This window comes from Malaclemys terrapin, chromosome 3, assembly GCF_027887155.1.
Source record: "Malaclemys terrapin pileata isolate rMalTer1 chromosome 3, rMalTer1.hap1, whole genome shotgun sequence".
NCBI classification, from domain to species: Eukaryota; Metazoa; Chordata; order Testudines; family Emydidae; genus Malaclemys; species Malaclemys terrapin.
In genome coordinates this window covers 39,574,007-39,591,534 of record NC_071507.1, presented here as the reverse complement: position 1 = coordinate 39,591,534, position 17,528 = coordinate 39,574,007, and positions in this window count along the sequence as shown.

Genomic DNA, 17,528 nt, shown 5'->3' with positions numbered 1-17,528 from the left:
CTGCAGGGTCTGAACCTAAGTCAGGCAGGGTGAGGCAATCATGGTTGATAAACATGGGAGTGGGAAAACTGCATGATTTCACCCCAAGATACAAATAATGGCTAGATGCCTTAGACATAGAGGGATGAGTTTTGAGAGGCCAGGAATGGCCAAAGATACATTCTGCCCAATAATTGTGACACACTCATTGCAACATCAGGACTTCACATAGTTCAGACAGTTATAATTATGTTTAAGATGTTCTGAACCATTTATCTACCAGGTGTATATACATACAATTGGATATAATGGCTATGAAATTCCATATGGTTTCTGAGATTATAGATACAAAACTACCCTATATTATCCGAAGCATTCAATATAAATGTAATCTATCACATGGGAATAGGATGTCTCATCTGTAGCACATTTCTGTAGGAAACAACACTTTCAGTGGCACCATTGCTCTACTTAAGGGCCAATTTATGATTTATATGCAGTCCTGCGTTGCAGTGGTTGACCCCATCCACTCACTGGCCCTTGAAAAGTTCAACACTGGCCAGCAGTGATTGGAGCTCAGAGCCACATTCTTACCCCATTTCCACCCTCTCTGCTCCCGTAGAGGTGGTTTGCACCTCTGGGGACACATAGGAGAGATTCTCTGTGCTCCTTGAGTGCAATACCCTTGAATGGGCCCCCACATCTTGCTCACCCACTCAAAGGGCCAGTCCCAATCTAGTCTTATTTGGTGAAACGTTAAAGAAGTTAGAGAGCATTGTGTAGATGAAAACAATCTGGTGACAGCAGTTTGAGAGTACTGAGCTCAGTCTTGTCACCATTAGTTATGTAAGTTGGAGGAGTTTCACTGGCACACATGGACACTCACCAGATTGCTTTGTTTGGGTCCCACAATACTGGGCCCCTTTGCTTTTAAGTTTCTTTGGTCTGAGTAGACTGCAATACTCTCCCTTTCTGTGGCTTCTCTGGCACATTTCCTGGGCCCAGGCTCCCTGTCTGTTACCTGTTCATGGAAATGGGGCCTCATGGCCCAGCTGCCCTAGGCCCCCAGGGCCATCTAGACTCCCAAATAACTTAAACACACCCTTTTCCTGACTTCTAACCTTGTGAGGACTCTAGTTTTCAGTTCACCTCTTTAGGGGCACATAAAAAACAAACAGACACACAGGCTTTGCGTAGCGTTTCAAAAACCAATCACTCTTTTCTTTAGCTATCATAAGAAATATACAGATCTAGAGATACTTGTGTGCATTTCCCTGCCTCAGTTTCCTCACCATACTAGTGATTTTGGGGCTTAGGGTGGAGTCCTCTAAGGACTACAGGAATCCCCCTTCCTGCACATGGATTCTCCTCCAGATCATGGAGTGAGTCTGTCTCTGTCTCTCTTCTGCAGCCAGTTTCTATTTTTCTTGCCTGGTCCATTAATTAGATAGGATCCCTGTGCTACAAAAGAATACCCCTCTGTTCCTCTCTCCTACCCAAGCTTGCTTTGTGAGTCACACTTACTTTCTCCCCTGAGGCTTTCAGGCACTGTGATTTTTTTATGACCCAGAGCTAACACCTGATCTTTGTTCTCCTGTTTGAGGTTTTTCCACTCTTCAAAACCCAGCCTCCTGCAGAGAGAATGAGGAAACTGGCTTTATCTAGGATGCAGTTACTCTTTTGTTCTCTCCAGGGAAGATCTGTAAGTTGCAGGCGGAATAGCATAGCAAGGTTTACAAAAAGGCAAGTGTTGGTTCCGCCCATTAAATGTTGATATGTAGCTTTGCCACCATCCATATGGCTAAGAAAATGTTTCAGAATCAATATAAAGTTACAATAACAGATGCTTATTTTTTAACCAAACTTTTCACGTACTGAGAGTTATGATTACTAAAACAACAGGGCCCCCACTGGTATGTCTCTTGCACATGTGCAATGCTCATTGACGTTAATATGCAACTGACAGCTGGATTAAGCTCCAGTAGGGTCAAATACCACTAGCCACATTTGTGTGCAGTAACACAGGTGTAAACCCATAGTAAATCTGTTGAAACCAATGAAGTTACTACCAATTTGCATCACGGTAACTGAGAGTAGAATTTGACCCTGTGTTTTCTGGTTTATGAAGATTCTGTTAAGTATGTTGACTATAATCCTGTTTTGTCTATCTCATATTGTGTTGTTGGGCTGGGCAGCCTTAGACAGACCCTGTAGAAGTTCTCTCCCTCCCTCCCCACCCTTATTTCTGTCAGATTTTGATGGGTTGTGGTTTGGCTTAGAACACAGAGCAAAGTCTCCAGAGAACAAATTAAACCAGTTACTACTCTGATGTAGTACCAGCTCTGGAAGTCAATTATACATCAGCTACTTGGCAAAGACCCATAACACCTGCCAGAAATGAAGGGAAAGGGGAAGAAAAAACAAGGGTAATAACAACCATAGCAATGCGGTTTGGGGAAAATTCCTAATGTAAGAAGTCAGGAGGGAAATATGGAGATACACTATATCTTTCTGGTTTTTCCTTTCTTGTGAAGTGCATGCAACAGTTTCATTAGGTTGTATTACAATCTGTGGGGTTGGTTCAATGTAGTCCAGTCTTTATTTTTTTTGTAATTTCTTTCTGACATTACTAATAGAGATAGAAAAAGTTATGGCTATAGGCCATTGTGAATGTTCAACATACAATCTGCAAATGAATCTGTTATTCTAAAGGTGGTTTGAATTTAACACTAAAGAGTCATTGCCCACTTCCCCTATTTGCAGACATTCATTGCAAATAGATTTTATTCACACAAAGGTTTGGGGAATAGCTGTTTTCCATATGCATTTTTTTGTTTTCAGATGCAGTTCTTTAGGAAATGAGATTGGTAAGAAATAAACTTTTGAAATTATTTTTTAAAAGAAATTGAAATTTCACACTCTGCAAATTGCTAATTTTATGCAATTGGAAAATAAATCCCCAGTCTGAGAACTTCCATATAATTTTCAGCCCAGAATGAATTACACTGAGACACAAGCCTTGGTATCTCCCTAAGTTCCCAGCCACATCACGTGAAGATCTAAATGCAGTGGAAAGGCTAAAGTTCCTTTGTGCATGTATTTGGACAGATTACAGATATCTTGTGCTGGAGGGATTTTGCATCCAACCTGTGCATCACAGACCACTACTCCATTATTGCTCTCAGAAGGATTGTGAGTTAGCATAGGAGGTGGCCAGTACATTCGTGCATTGCACAAATCCATTTGGCCTGAGACCCCACAACATTTGGGGCAATGCTGCTACTCTTTCCTAATCCCGGAGCAGTAGATGTAATCTGGTTGAGCAACCTGAACAGTTGAGGATGGAGATATTGTTTCTCGGCTCCACAGTGTTTTCACCTGGAGTAAAACTGATTTAGATAGGCTTTCCTCTTTGCAACAGAATTTTGTCCTAAGTTAAAAAAATTCTGGACTAAAGAAGCTATATGGAAACTGCAGCTGAATGTTACCAGTGGTATCGTGAATGGGACTTCTAATGCATTCATATTTGTGGCTATTCATACCTTTGCCTTGAAAATTGACGGGCCTCAGTTTTGTTTGTCCTTCTAATGAGACAGCAAGCAAGAGAGCAATGTCTACAGGATTTGCTAAGGGACAGGCATGACAAGCATTCAGAACTGGCTATCAGTGCCACTGGCTCTGACTTTTATTTTTCCCCGTGGGTGCTCCACCCCTGCTCTACCTCTTCTCCAGAGGCCCCGCCCCTGCTCCGCCCCCTCGCCTGAGGCCCCCCTGCCTGCCGCCGCTCCCTCCTCTCCACTTCCCATTTCCTGAGCACCTCCTGTCTGCCGAACAGCTGGTTGGGGGCCAGCCCCAGGGCCCCACTGAACAGCTGGTTGGGGGACAGCCTCACGAGGAACCACTGTGGCTGGTGGGTGCTGAGCACCCCCAATTTTTTTTTCCACGGGTGCTTGAGTCCCAGAGCACCCATGGAGTTGGCGCCTATGATCAGTGCAGTGAAAGGAAAATCACCTGCAAGAAGCAACAGCTTTTCAAATGTTAACATCTCCACCCATATTTTTAGACTCCAGTATTCTCATTTGTACCCTCAGCAGGTTGCTCAGTGATAAAGGTATTAACTAAGCTTATTATTTTCTGCTTTAGATTAGAGGTGGTCTGTTTTTCTCCTACTTTACATTTTTAAAATGGAAAATATCTAGGGGATTCTCTCTTAGAACATGTAAATATCAGCAGAAGCCTGGCTGACTAAGCTGGGAATGAAAATCTGATCTCAGAGTTCAGCTTGTGTCCAGACAGCTAAGCTGTTGCAAACTTAAAGCCTTAGAGCACACATCAAATCCAATGAGTGGATGGCAAAGTTACTGCATGGAGGCAGCAGCAGCACAATATTAAAGTTTTTGTTTCGCTTTTTAAAATTTGAAATATTGACGGAATTGATTTTTTTTACTGTGTGTCCATCTGTTGAATATTTCTAGGGGAGCTTTCACAAGATGACCGATAAAGGATTTTTGATGGAGAATTTATTGGGGCTTTGTGGGTCATACATCATTTATTTCCAAGTATTCATTGGGCACTGGAATTAAATAAGTGTAAACAAAAAATAAAGAGTTTTAGGAGCCTGACTAAAAATCCCTTCCCCTTTTAGTGGCTCTGTTTTCATTGCCATGTCTCTTGTGATGTTAAAAGCAACAGAGAGTCCTGTGGTACCTTTAAGACTAACAGATGTATTGGAGCATAAGCTTTCATGGGTGAATGCCCACTTCGTCGGATGCATGTAGTGGGCATTCACCCACGAAAGCTTATGCTCCAATACTTCTGTTAGTCTTAAAGGTGCCACAGGACCCTCTGTTGCTTTTTACAGATCCAGACTAACACGGCTACCCCTCTGATTCTTGAGATGTTATCATTTCTGATTCACTTGTCAGTGTTTTCCAGGGTAGACCTGAATTTCTAATGTAAAAAACAAGCAGGAAAAAAACCGCCTTTCTTCCCTTCCTTCCGTATCATTATATCATAAATTAAGAAACCAACAAAGGCCTAAAGCCCACGTTCTCCTTCTTTGCAGGACACTTTTAAGATATTAGCCCATTATCTACTATTTTCTGTTTTAGGGCTAGAAGAATTTGGTTATTGATTTTTTCCCCAAAAAAGTTAAGTTTTTCCATGAAGGAAAAAAACCAAAACCATTTTCTGACCAGCTCTACCCAAAATATATTCTTTTACATCTCTTGGGTTGTTTTGGGCCTCACTCATGATGTTTTAACACTTGGGCTTGGCAATACTGCGTTCATTTTTGTTATTTGCTATTCTCCTTTTTAAAACAAGAAGCAGAAATTGTATCATGTGACTTAAGGTTATCAGTCTGATATCCGGTCAAAATGAGCAGTTCATAAGCAACCCCTGGTTGAAATCATGTTTGCCAAATAGTTATATAAAGTGAATAGAGTTGTACAAATCAAAGTCTGTTCACAAACTATTTGTAAACAGAATAAAGAGACAAATTTGTGACAAATATTATTCCCAATGAATTATCGGACCAGCTCTTACTGTGAGGTTAGAATGGTTTGGATTATTAATGTTTTATGTAGCAGTGTTGATTTAAAACAAAAAATAGCCCCACCCTTCCTGAGACATGAAAACAAAGAGGAATCAGCAATATTACTCACAAGTTTTCAAAGCTGGGCTTCCAGCTGTTTCATGCCAGCACTTTTATTTGTGTTCTTAATTTTGAGATGTAACAGCACCTCATCTGTTACTGGGATTGTAAAGGAAATTGGAAACGTGTCTCTCTTTAAAAATTCTTCTTGAAGTTAACTCTTGAGCAGCATTTCATAGGCTGGCTGGCTCTCTTAGGGCATGTCAATACTGCAGTTGGGAGTGAGCCTGCCAGCCCTGGTAGACAGACTTGCGCTAATGGGGCTTGAGCTAACATGTTTAAAATAGCAGTGTGGACATGGCAGCTCTGGTGGAGACTTGGGTTAGCCACCCATGCACAGACCAGGGGGTCGGGAAGGCTTGAGAGCCTGAGCTGCTGCCAGAGCCAGGACATCTACATTGCTATTTTTAGCGTGCTTGCTCCCAGCTGCTGTGTAGACATATCAAAGGAAGCTGTGCTCAGCCTTGCCTGTGACATAGTAGCTAGCCCCCAGCTGATCTGGTGACTTAATTACCATTAGTGACTTCAGTTGTGACAGGGTCAGGCAGGACTACATATAGAGGGAAGAGAACTCAGTGAGGAAGGAGACCCAGGAGAGAGGAGGAGAACGGTAGGTAGGAAGCTTTCTCTCTCTCTCTCTCTCTCTCTCTCTCTCTCTCTCAGAACAGGCTGAAGATGGACTACAGGGAGCAGGTTAGCCTCCTGTGGGAGGTCTGGAAGGAGCATTTGTAAGAAGCAGAGAGGTCTCTGGGAGAAGATGCTGGAGTCCCCAGTCAGGAACCCTGCTGGCAAGGAAGACCATTACTCTACTTCAGAAGCATAACAAGGCCCAGGAGAAGAGGTGAAAAGCAGGAAAATTCAGCACGGCCCCAGAGGGGTAGATTAATCATTTATCTGAATGTTTCACATTTCAGTTGGACTTTTGTTACCCTGGAAGGAGTCTGAATTTAAAAGATGATCTGTCTGGAGGGTTAGGCCAAAGAAGACATAGACAGACAGAAGCAATCCATTACAGGGCCAAAGAAGTGGTCAACAGGGAGCACTGGAGACAAAGGCCCCTGCAATGCCACACTCCGAAGACAGGGCAGATGATGAGTGGTACCCCTTACACAGCTCACATGTCTTTTGCCTTCTTACGGTGGGGGAGGGGAGGAAGACTTGGGCTACTCATTCTGTTGGCCATCAAAAGTTTGCAATGGTAGGAACAACTTTTCTAGTATACTTGTTAAAGGTTTGATTGTGTGTGATCATTGCATGGGTACTTGGAGTTGGAGGGTACAAGGACCGGTCTCCTTGTGTGCCCCACACTGAGTGCCTTGGAGAGGTGCTGAAACTCCCAGGGCTCTCAGCACTTCACACAATCAAGTTCATTATATGTGGGACAGGAGGAGACTAAACAAACACTGTTGCTAATGGTACTGTATGGAATTATGGTGTTGCCCCTATGCGAAGTCATAGCAGATTTCGGAACCTTGTAGGTCAGTTTCCTGTTGGAGGAGAAACCAGTGACATGAAGTAAAGACATCATCTAATACCATTTGTTTACTTACAAAATGTACACAAGTCCCATTTCTTCCAACAGTGGTGATCACAAACGGAGTCTCATGAGACTTGTTATTATTTTGTTATTATTTGTATTGCTGTCGTACCTAGGAGCCCGAGTCACAGACCAGGGCCTCATTGTGCTGGGTGTTGTAAAAACACCAGTCAATTTCCTCTTGCAGAAACGTCAGCTAACACAACACTGGTCTTTCACCAATGGTCTTCTCTCATACCTGGCATCTCACTGCTTGAACACACTGTTACTACCACCCCGGAGCTATTTACCTGGGAAAATCCCTAGCTAAAGCTGCTTAAAAATGAGCCTGAGCATCAATCCTCATTGTGTGCAGCTGCTCTGCAATACAAAGGCCCCTCAGAGCAGGTTTGACTACCCAGACAAATGGCACTTTGCCTCTCACAATCCCCTTAACTGGGTCCTTTGAGTTTCATCCTGAGTTTCATTTATCAACAACTCATAAAATGTACAGCATTAGCAACTTTCAGTGCTTCTAAATGTCCAGATTCTGGATCTGATTCTCCTTCTACTTACACAGCTATAAATCAGGAATAACTACTGAAGACAGTGGACTTGCTCTGAGGTATAAGTGATGCAAGAGATGATCCGGACTGCTTGTCTTCAGGGTGAGAATTCCTGGATTCCTTGTTTATCTTACTAGTCACCCACTGCTCTTCTCCAGAAGATGGAAGTATTATTTTTGTGGGCCTGAGTCTCCTCCCATACTGTTATAACTATTAATTATTTGTATTACTTAGCACCTATGAGCCCCAGACATAGAGCAGGACCCCACTGTGCTAGGGGCTGTGCAAATAGATGGTACCTGCCAGAGAGCTTACAATCTAAGTGGTTTTACATGGATATAAGTCCTGTAACGGAGTTACACCTGATTTTTATACTGCTGTAAATGAAAGCAGAATCAGGGCCTGTGACTTTTAAATCTAAGAAACTATGCTTTTTGAAGGTTGCTTTTCATTGCCTCTCTGAATTTTAAGGAGTGGATCCATCTGTAGCACTGGGAGAGCCTAACAAAACATTCTGGGTGAATTACTGCCCCCCCCATTGAAATCAAGTAGGGGCAGGAACTGAAATCGAACCCTTAGCTCTCACTTTTGATGGATGCTGCCTGTTCCCCTCCTGGATCAGTAAGAAGAGATGAACAGTTAAGATGAGAAGGAGATGTAAACGATCAAGAATAGTGATAAAAAAAAAGTTGTTTTCTGATGACTGGGTGAATATAAATCTGTCCCAGACCAACCACAGGAAAAAAAGGGGCAAATATAATATGTAGTTCTTCTTTTTACAGTGAACAGAAACCATTTTTAGATCCTGATGTAAGCAGAGTCAGGATGAGCTCTACCCTGACATCTGGTGCTGAATTGTGGCAAGTTGTGGAAAAGAACTTCAGGGGCTGATCTTGTTTGCATAGGCACACCCACCCCACCTAGCCTGAGCCCACAGCAGCCCCAAATGGTCACTTTGACTGCTGTGGGATCCCCAGTTTCTTTGTTATTGGGGCAGGAAGAATAAAGTGTTGTTACCCTGATTATGTAAATCAAGGGTAGTAGAACTGTACTTGGCATTTTATGATGGAGGGACTCGCCATCAACTAAGTAGCACTCGCTAGACAAGGGACATGGGTTCCAAAACCCAGTGACTTGAGAGAGGCTGGGGATAGGTATTTGTACCTGATGGCATGGGCCTGAAACATCAATTGTACCTCCTTCTCTCTCCACTGTGGAATATCAGAGCTAATCTTGATTCTATTAAGAGTCTAGTTACAGGCTGCTGAGCTGAATTCACCTTGGGCCAATGGTGTACTAGCACTGGGGCTCCCCCTACTACAAGCTGAAATCACTGAGTGCTGTGTTAAGTGGGGGGGGGGCTGCAGATATATGGCTGAGCAACTGGCGGAGTGGTGCAGTTGCCAGGACAGCTGGTGGAGTGGTGCAGTTGGTGGGACAGCTGGAGCAGCTCACGGGACGGCTGGTGGAGCAGAGCTGCTGGCGGATCAGCACAGTTGGCGGGATGGCTGGTGGAGCAGAGCAGCTGGCTGGAGCGGCTCACAGGACAGCTGGTGGAGCAGAGCGGCTGGCGGAGTGGCTCACGGTGAAGGCTGCAGCAGAACCCCATGGAGAGGTGGAGCAGTCGGCCTTGGACCACGTAAGGTGCTCCTTAACACCCCTGCGGTGGGTGGGGGGCATTTCCACCCAGGCTGGGAGGTAAAACTCTGCAGATTAACTTTTGAACTCTGGGGCTGCATCGACCAGGGACAGAGACTTTGGGTTGCTGGACTTTTTGGTGATTTTTGGGGTGTTGGACTTTTGGGACTTTGGGTGATTTTTTGGGGGTTGCTGGACTTAAGACCCTGAGGGGAAAAGGACACTGCCAAACTTACTTGGGGCGGGGGGGTCTTTTGCTCATGGTCTGTGTTATGAATCCTGTTTGTGGTGTTTCCACAACATAATGCCACATTGTTCCCCTCCTTTATTAAAAGGATTTTGCTACACTCAGACTCCGTGCTTGCGAGAGGGGAAGTATTGCCTCTTGGGGGGGGTTATGTAATTGTCCCAGGTCACTGGATGGGGGCTTGAGCCGGTTTTGCATTGTGTTATTGAAACAGAACCCCTAGATACTGAACCCCACCCTTGTTGCTGCCCACTCAGACGGGCAGAAGGGTTACATTATAATCCATTAGTACCATTTTTAAAAAATCTGCTTTGTATTGTGCAAAGATTATGAAACAGTGTAGGAATAGTGTTATTACATTCATATAAAAACAAAGAGAAATCTCTTACCCATCAAAAATAGATAAACCTAATGCAAACCCTCTGTTAATTTACCTAAGTAAAGTTTTTTGTGGCAGAACAAAATAAATTCAGAGCGCAAAGAAACCCATAACTATGAGTGTGACAAACTTGGTACCCTTAATGAAGTTGCTATTGTTGAATCAATTTATGTTGCAATACTATAAACTTCTCATAAATACTCCTTTGCCAAACTGATATTTCACTGGGCAGTCTTAGCATATACCATGCTTATGCCAATGTCACTTTTACTCTCTGGTGCAGGCAGCATCATTTATAATCCTAATCTAGCTCTTGCCATTTAGGACCTGATTTTCAGCTTCCATTGACTACAGCTGGAGTTCTGGATGCTCAGCATTTCTGAAACGCCACCGTTTTCTGCATGGATCAGTTCAATAAACCCCCAGGTAAGTAATAAGGTCTTCAGAAAAGAGGCCAACGTTCAGAAGTTACACTGCTCTAAGTGGTGACTGAGATAGTGTTGCACCCTACTCAAGTGCAGTGAAAGAGCACATCAGGAAAACATGGTGCAGTCAACAGAAGAATACATTCTGCATTGAATCCAAAAACGGGTCTTTGTCCTGGAAATGCAGAAATTATGATTAATAGGCAAGGCCGGTGCTGTGTTATACACAAGCTCTCTAAGACCTTTCCAGTGTGTTTTAACTTGCCACTGAAAAAAGATGATATTCATTTTGACTTGATAGAGCCCGAGTAGCTGCAAAGTGTGTTGCATTCAGCAGTGAAGTTCTTCCCTCCGAACTAATGTAAAGGCAGCAACCACAGATCCTGTTGCCCCTCTCAGGGCCCTCCCTCAACACCGTCCTTCACACTAGTCTCTTCACTGACCCCATGTTGACACCCTCTGGAGTGCACCAGGTGCAGAATTCCCACCGTGTGGCTACTCCGCTTTCAGCTTTCTCCAGGCAGTCCCTCTTAAGGTTTTGGGTGAGCCCTCTGCACCTAGCATGAATTTCACCGTAGTAAAGGAGCTGCCCTAGATCATGTACAAGCAGGTGTTATGAATATATATCCAGGTAGCAAGCTTTCCACAGAAATTGACTGAAAGTTGATTAGAAGAATTGGAACTGAATTTTTTTAAGGAAATCTTTCCCTTTCCCCACTTACCTGGCAATCACAAACAAATCTCTTACTTTCATTGACTCATCTGTCTCCTTTATAGCTAAAGCAGTATAAAGTCTCTACAACCTAAATTAGTCAGTTTATAACAAGTATCCAACAAAAAGGAAATTGGAAAGAGACTGGGGCCCAAGTGATCAAATCAACTAAATGATGTATTAGATGTTGCATTATTTAAGTTTTGCAAAGTTTAAGAACTGATATTAATCCATTGTGAACTCTTTCTTCAATAAACCAAATGGCAAGGGAATAACACTGCTTGTTAGATTTTATGTAAATTAATGCCTCCGATCAAAAATTTTAGTGAGATCAAAGACTTTCTACTGCCCTGTGAAAAAACAGGAAAACATGAAAGATAAGAAATGCCCCCTTAATTCAGAGACACATGCTTGGAACAAGCTTGTATCAATTCTTCTAGAATTGATATTTTATGATATCTTGTTTATTCTGATCAGTTTTAAACAGGCTGATACCTGCTGTGTCAATGAGGTGGAACGCAAGTGTGACAGCAGCATTTACATTCTATTACAAATGATGAATTGTAAATCCTTGCAGTGTCTATTGGGATAAAATAAAGAAGCCCAATTTAAATAATTAATTTGTGTCTTATAACCGTACCAAATAGGTGATGGAGCATCCAGTTCAACCTTTTTTTTATTTTATTTTATTGATTCATCTTTGCCACTTACAATCTTGTGAGAACAGAAATGCTCTTACCTCGGCAAGCTGAAACTCCTAGTAATTTACATTTTAATTACTTAGTCCATGCCCTGTAGGTAATATTCTATTGACTACCTTGTGTTTGTACAGTGCCTGGCACAACGGGGCTTCCGTCTTGGGTGGCCCCTATGCACTGCTGTAATAAATGCGATTAATAATAATAAAACCAATGGTGCTGTAAGGTTCAGAGTCAGGATAACATTTTGCAGTCTTTAAATGAGCAAAACTCCCACTGAGTAAACCCAATCAATTTCCATTTCACTCAGAATTCACCTGAAGTTTGCCAGCTTCAAAGAGTCATTCTTTGACATCAGTGGGTGTTTTGCTCAGTTACGTCCTGCAGAATTTCAACTTAATATTTTAACCTTTACTGCTGCTGATTTTATCCAAATTGCCATTCTTAAATAAGCAGGGCCAATTCTTCTTATTAATTAGGATCTCTTTCTTATATACTTATTCTGCAGCAGCACTTATAAACCCCAATTAGGGATCAGAGCCCCAATGTGCTCAGTACTGTACAGATGAGTAAAGCTTATTGTTCCTGTACCAGAGATCTCACAATCTAGGAATTATAGCAAGAAGCAGGAGGTAGGTGGTGGGAACAAGCCACACAGATCCACTCCTCAAAGGTATTTATGCCTCAAGCTCACATTAAAATCAATGGGGGTTAGGCATAAGAACTTAAAAATGGCCATACTGGGTCAGACCAATGGTCCATCTAGCCCAGTATCCTGTCATCCAACAGTGGCCAGTACCAGATGCTGTAGAGGGAAGGAACAGAACAAGGCAATTTCAGAGGTTTAGGGACACCCAGAGCATGGGATGTGCCCAACCATCTTGGCTAATAGCCATTGATGGACCCATCCTTCATGAACTTCTATATTTTTTTTGTGAACCCAGTTATACTTTTGTCCTTCACAACATCCCCTGGCAACGAGTTCCACAAATTGTGTGTTGTGTGAAGAAGTACTTCCTTATTTTTGTTTTGAACCTGCTGCCTATTAATTTCATTGGGTGAACCCTGGTTCTTGTCTTATGTGAAATGATAAATAATACCCCCTTATCCACTTCCTTCATACCATTCATTATTTTATAGCTCTCACTCATATCCCCCCTTAGTCCTCTCTTTTCTAAACTGAACAGTCCCAGTCTTTTTAATCTCTCCTCATATGGAAGCTGTTTCATACCCCTCACCATTTTTGTTGCCCTTCTCTGTACCTTTCCCAATTCTAACATATTTTTTTTTAGATGGGGATTGTGAAGGGTTCGGTCACAGAGACCCCCTTGGGACTGTCACCTGACATGCTGGAATTACCTCTGAGCCCATTTTCCCTGCCAGCTTGGGACTCCAGAACCATGCCTTGTTGAGCCAGACACGCTAGCCTGCTACAATACAGACCCAGGTCTGGTCCATGCCCCCAAAGCTGCAGACTTTAACCAAAAACTGCTCAGCAGGCTACCTGTCTCCAGCACCCAGACACCCAGTTCCCAATGGGATCCAAACCCCAAATAAATCCGTTTTACTCTATATAAAGCTTATACAGGTTAAGCTCATAAATTGTCTGCCCTCTATAACAATGATAGAGAGAGAGATGCACAGCTGTTTGCTCCCCCAGGTATTAATCACGTACTCTGGGTTTAATAATAAACAAAAGTGATTTTATTAAGAATAAAAAGTAGGACTTAAGTGAATTCAAGTAATAACAGACAGAACAAAGTAAGTTACCAATAAAACAATAAACACGCAAGTCTAAGCCTAATACATTAAGAAACTGTTTACAGGTAAATCTCACCCTCAGAGATGTTCCAATAAGCTTCTTTCACAGACTAGACTCCTACCTAGTCTGGGCCCAGTCCTTTCCCCTGGTACAGTCCTTGTTAGTTCCAGCTCAGGTGGTAACTAGGGGATTTCTGATGACTGGCAGCCCCCTTTGTTCTGTTCCATCCCCTTTTATAGCTTTGGCCCAAGGCTGGAATCTTTTGTCTCTCTGGGTCTCCACCCCTCCTTCTAAATGGAAAAATACCAGATTTAAGATAGATTTCAGCATCATGTGACATGGTCACATGTCCTGTGAGACCTCATTCTTCATTCTTCCAGGGCTAGCCTGCACATACGCGGGAGGTTTGCAAGTAAACATAGCCATTTACAACCAATTGTCCTAATCAATGGGAGCCATCAAGCTTCCAAACCACCACTAATGGCCTACACTTTGCATAATTACAATAGGACTTCAGAGTTATACTTCATATTTCTAGCTTCAGATACAAGAATGATACATACATAAAAATAGGATAAACACACACAGTAGATTATAAGCTTTGTAATGATACCTTACAAGAGATAAGCAATACAATGTGGAAAAGCATATTCCAGTTACATCATATTTACACTCATAAGCGTATTTCCATAAAACATATGGAGTGCATTGTCACAGAGATATCGGAATGGCATGGGTACTATTTTTATATGGTGGCATTATGATATTTGCTGTCTTATTATCTATCCCTTTCCTAATAGTTCCCAACATTCTGTTAGTTTTTTTGACTGTCATTACACACTGAATAGTCAGCTTTGGACTTAACTATCTTGAGTAATTTTGTATCATCTACAAACTTTGCCACCTCACTGTTTACCCCTTTTTCCATTTCACTGATGAATATATTGACCAGCACTCATTCCAGCACAGATCCCTAGGGGACCCCGCTATTTACCTATCTACACTGTGAAAACTGATTATCCATACCCTTTGTTTATTATCTTTTAACCAGCTATTGATCCATGAGAGAATCTTCCCTCTTATCCCATGACTGCTTACTCTTCTTAAGAGCCTTTGATGTGGGATCTTGTCAAAGGCTTCTAAAAGTCCAAGTACACTATATCAACTTGATCACCCTTGTCCACATGTTTGTTGACACCCTCAAAGAATTCTAATAGTTTGGTGAGGCATGATTTCCCTTTACAAATCCATGCTGATATTTCTCCAAAATATTGCGTTTATCTGTGTATCTGATAGTTTCAACCAATGAGCCTGATAATGAAGTTAGTCTTACCAGCCAAGATTGCCTCTTAAGCCTTTTTGAAAAATTGGCATCACATTATCTGTCCTCCAGTCATCTGGTACAGAGGCTGATTTAAGTGAGAAGTTACATACCAGTTAGTAGTTGTGCAATTTCATATTTGAATTCCTTCAGAACTTTGGATCTGTTATTGGTGACTTATTACTGTTTAATTTTTCTATTTGTTCCAAAGCCTCCTCTATTGACCCCTCAATCTGGAAAACTTCCTTAGATTTGTCACCTAAAACTAATGGCTCTGGCGTGGGAATCTCCCTCACATTCTCTGCAGTGAAGAGTGATACAAAGAATTCATTTAGATTCTCCACAACGGCCTTGTCTTCCTTGAAAGCTGCTTTAGCATCTCGGTTGTCCAGTGGCCCTACAGATTACTTGGCAGTCTTACTGCTGCTGATGTACTTACAAAAAAAATTTGCTGTTGGTTTTTGTGTCTTTTGCTACTTACTCTTCAAATTCTTTTTTGGCCTGCCTAATTATACTTTCACTCTTGACTTGCTAGAGTTTATACTCCTTTCTATTTTCCTCAAAAGGATGACTTCCCATTTTTAAAGGATGTCTTTTTGCCTCTAACTGCCTCTTTTACTCTATTATTTAGGCATGGTGGCATTTTTTTGGTCCTCTTACTGTTGCTTTTTTAATAGGGGTATACATTTAGTTTGTGCCTCTGTTATGTTTTTTTTAATAGTTACCATGCAGCTTGCAGGTATTTCACTACTGTGATTGTCCCATTTAATTTCTATTTAACTAGCGTCCTTATTTTTATGTAGTTTTCCTTTTTGGAAGTTAAATGCTACTGTGGTGGGTTTCCTTGTTATTTCGCCCCTCCCCCCCCCTAAAAAAAGTATGTTACATTTAATTACTGTATGGTCACTATTACTGAGCAGGTCAGCTATATTCACTTTTTGTATCAGAACCTACGCTCCGCTTAGGACTACACCAGAAATTCTTTCTCCCCTTGTGGGTTCCAGGACTAGCTGCACCAAGAAGCTGAGAGTTATAATATCAATGAAGGTTATGAGGGTTGTCATTCAGAGTGCTCTGGAAAGATTCTGCAGAGCCAAAATTTAGATCTGAAAATGATTCAGCCAGGAGCTCACAGAGTCACTGTATGCTGCGCCTCATGTATTCTCACCTCTCAAGCTCTCTAAAGCCAGATGGAATCAAGAAGGGTATGTACCTTGAAGGAAGATATTGTATTTCTTTCCTATCTAAATATATCATTTTTTGTAAGAAGCATATGGAAAAAGGAGGAAAATTTAAAAATACAGTATAACAATTTTGGAAAGAGATTCTGCATGATAAATTGTGGAACATACTGTGGTTCCTTAAAAAACAAAAACTCCACCCCCTGCCATTGTGCTGTACTGACCAATTAGCATTTGAATAACAAATCATAACACACAAGGCCTCTTCCAATGAAGTGCAAAGACAGAAACATATTTCGTAGTAAGATAATGTTCCTGAGATCCTGCCAGCCTGAGTCTAATTGAGCAAAGCGGAGCATGATGAATCACGAAACACATTCTGTGACACGAACAAATTCCAGATTGAGCCAGTGTAGTAGTTTGCTCATCTTAACACTCGTGAATTGGTAGAAAGTGTTTTTCTATGAGCAATCTACTTGTTTGAGTGTTCAAAAGACTTGCGTGGGCTAATGCCATCCCCAGCAGCAGCTACACTAACATATGGTTCTAATTGTACGTGCATGGGATAAATATATTTCATGTCCATCTTGCAAGTGATTCCTGGGCCCAGTGGAAAATCATCTGAGAATGTGGTTTCAGAGTCACCCTGGAATTTAAACTATTTTCTATAGAACTCAAGTTGTAAGATTCTATCTTTTAAACGTGTAGTTGGGATCACCTTCCCTACATAAGTCAATTTACTGATTAATCTATATATCTTTGAATCATGGGCGGCACCCCTTCCACCCAATGCCCTGCCCTGACTGACTCCCGCCCCTGTTCCCCAGAGCCCCGAGCCAGGTCACCTGCCAGCCCCAGTGCTGGGCCACTGGCTGCTCCCAGCGCCGGGTCGCCAGCCAGCCCCAGTGCCTGGTCACCTGCCAGCCTCAGCGACATCCCCAGTGCTGGGCTGCCCCCACCCCCAGCACTGGCCCCAGGGCAGGGCTGCCCACTGTTGCTAGCTGCCTGCTGACCTCCCGCTGATTTGGCGGAGCATGGGCGGGGCCAGGGCTTGGTTTAGGGAAGGCTTAGCCTCCCCTGGCCTATTATACCTGCTGCCTATGCTTTGAACTAATTCTCCTGAAAGTTCCAGTTTTCTGAATTTCTTCTACACTGGGCTTCATTCTGAAGTTGTAAATTTGCATGCAAATTTCCTAATGGGAGTTTTTGCCTTCATTAAAGATTGCAGAATGATGCCCATTCATACAAAACTGTTTTACAAAAAGGCTGGGTGTGATCACTCCACTTTCATGATGATTGGACATTTAACAACCAAAAAGAAGAAGAAGAAAGGCTGTAATACTTTATGGGAGAAAGGGTACTACAGTCTGTTCACACCTCTCATTTTCAATCTCTGCCTGACTCTAAAACAGCATTCTGACTGTATCACCCTCAAATAAAATGAAATG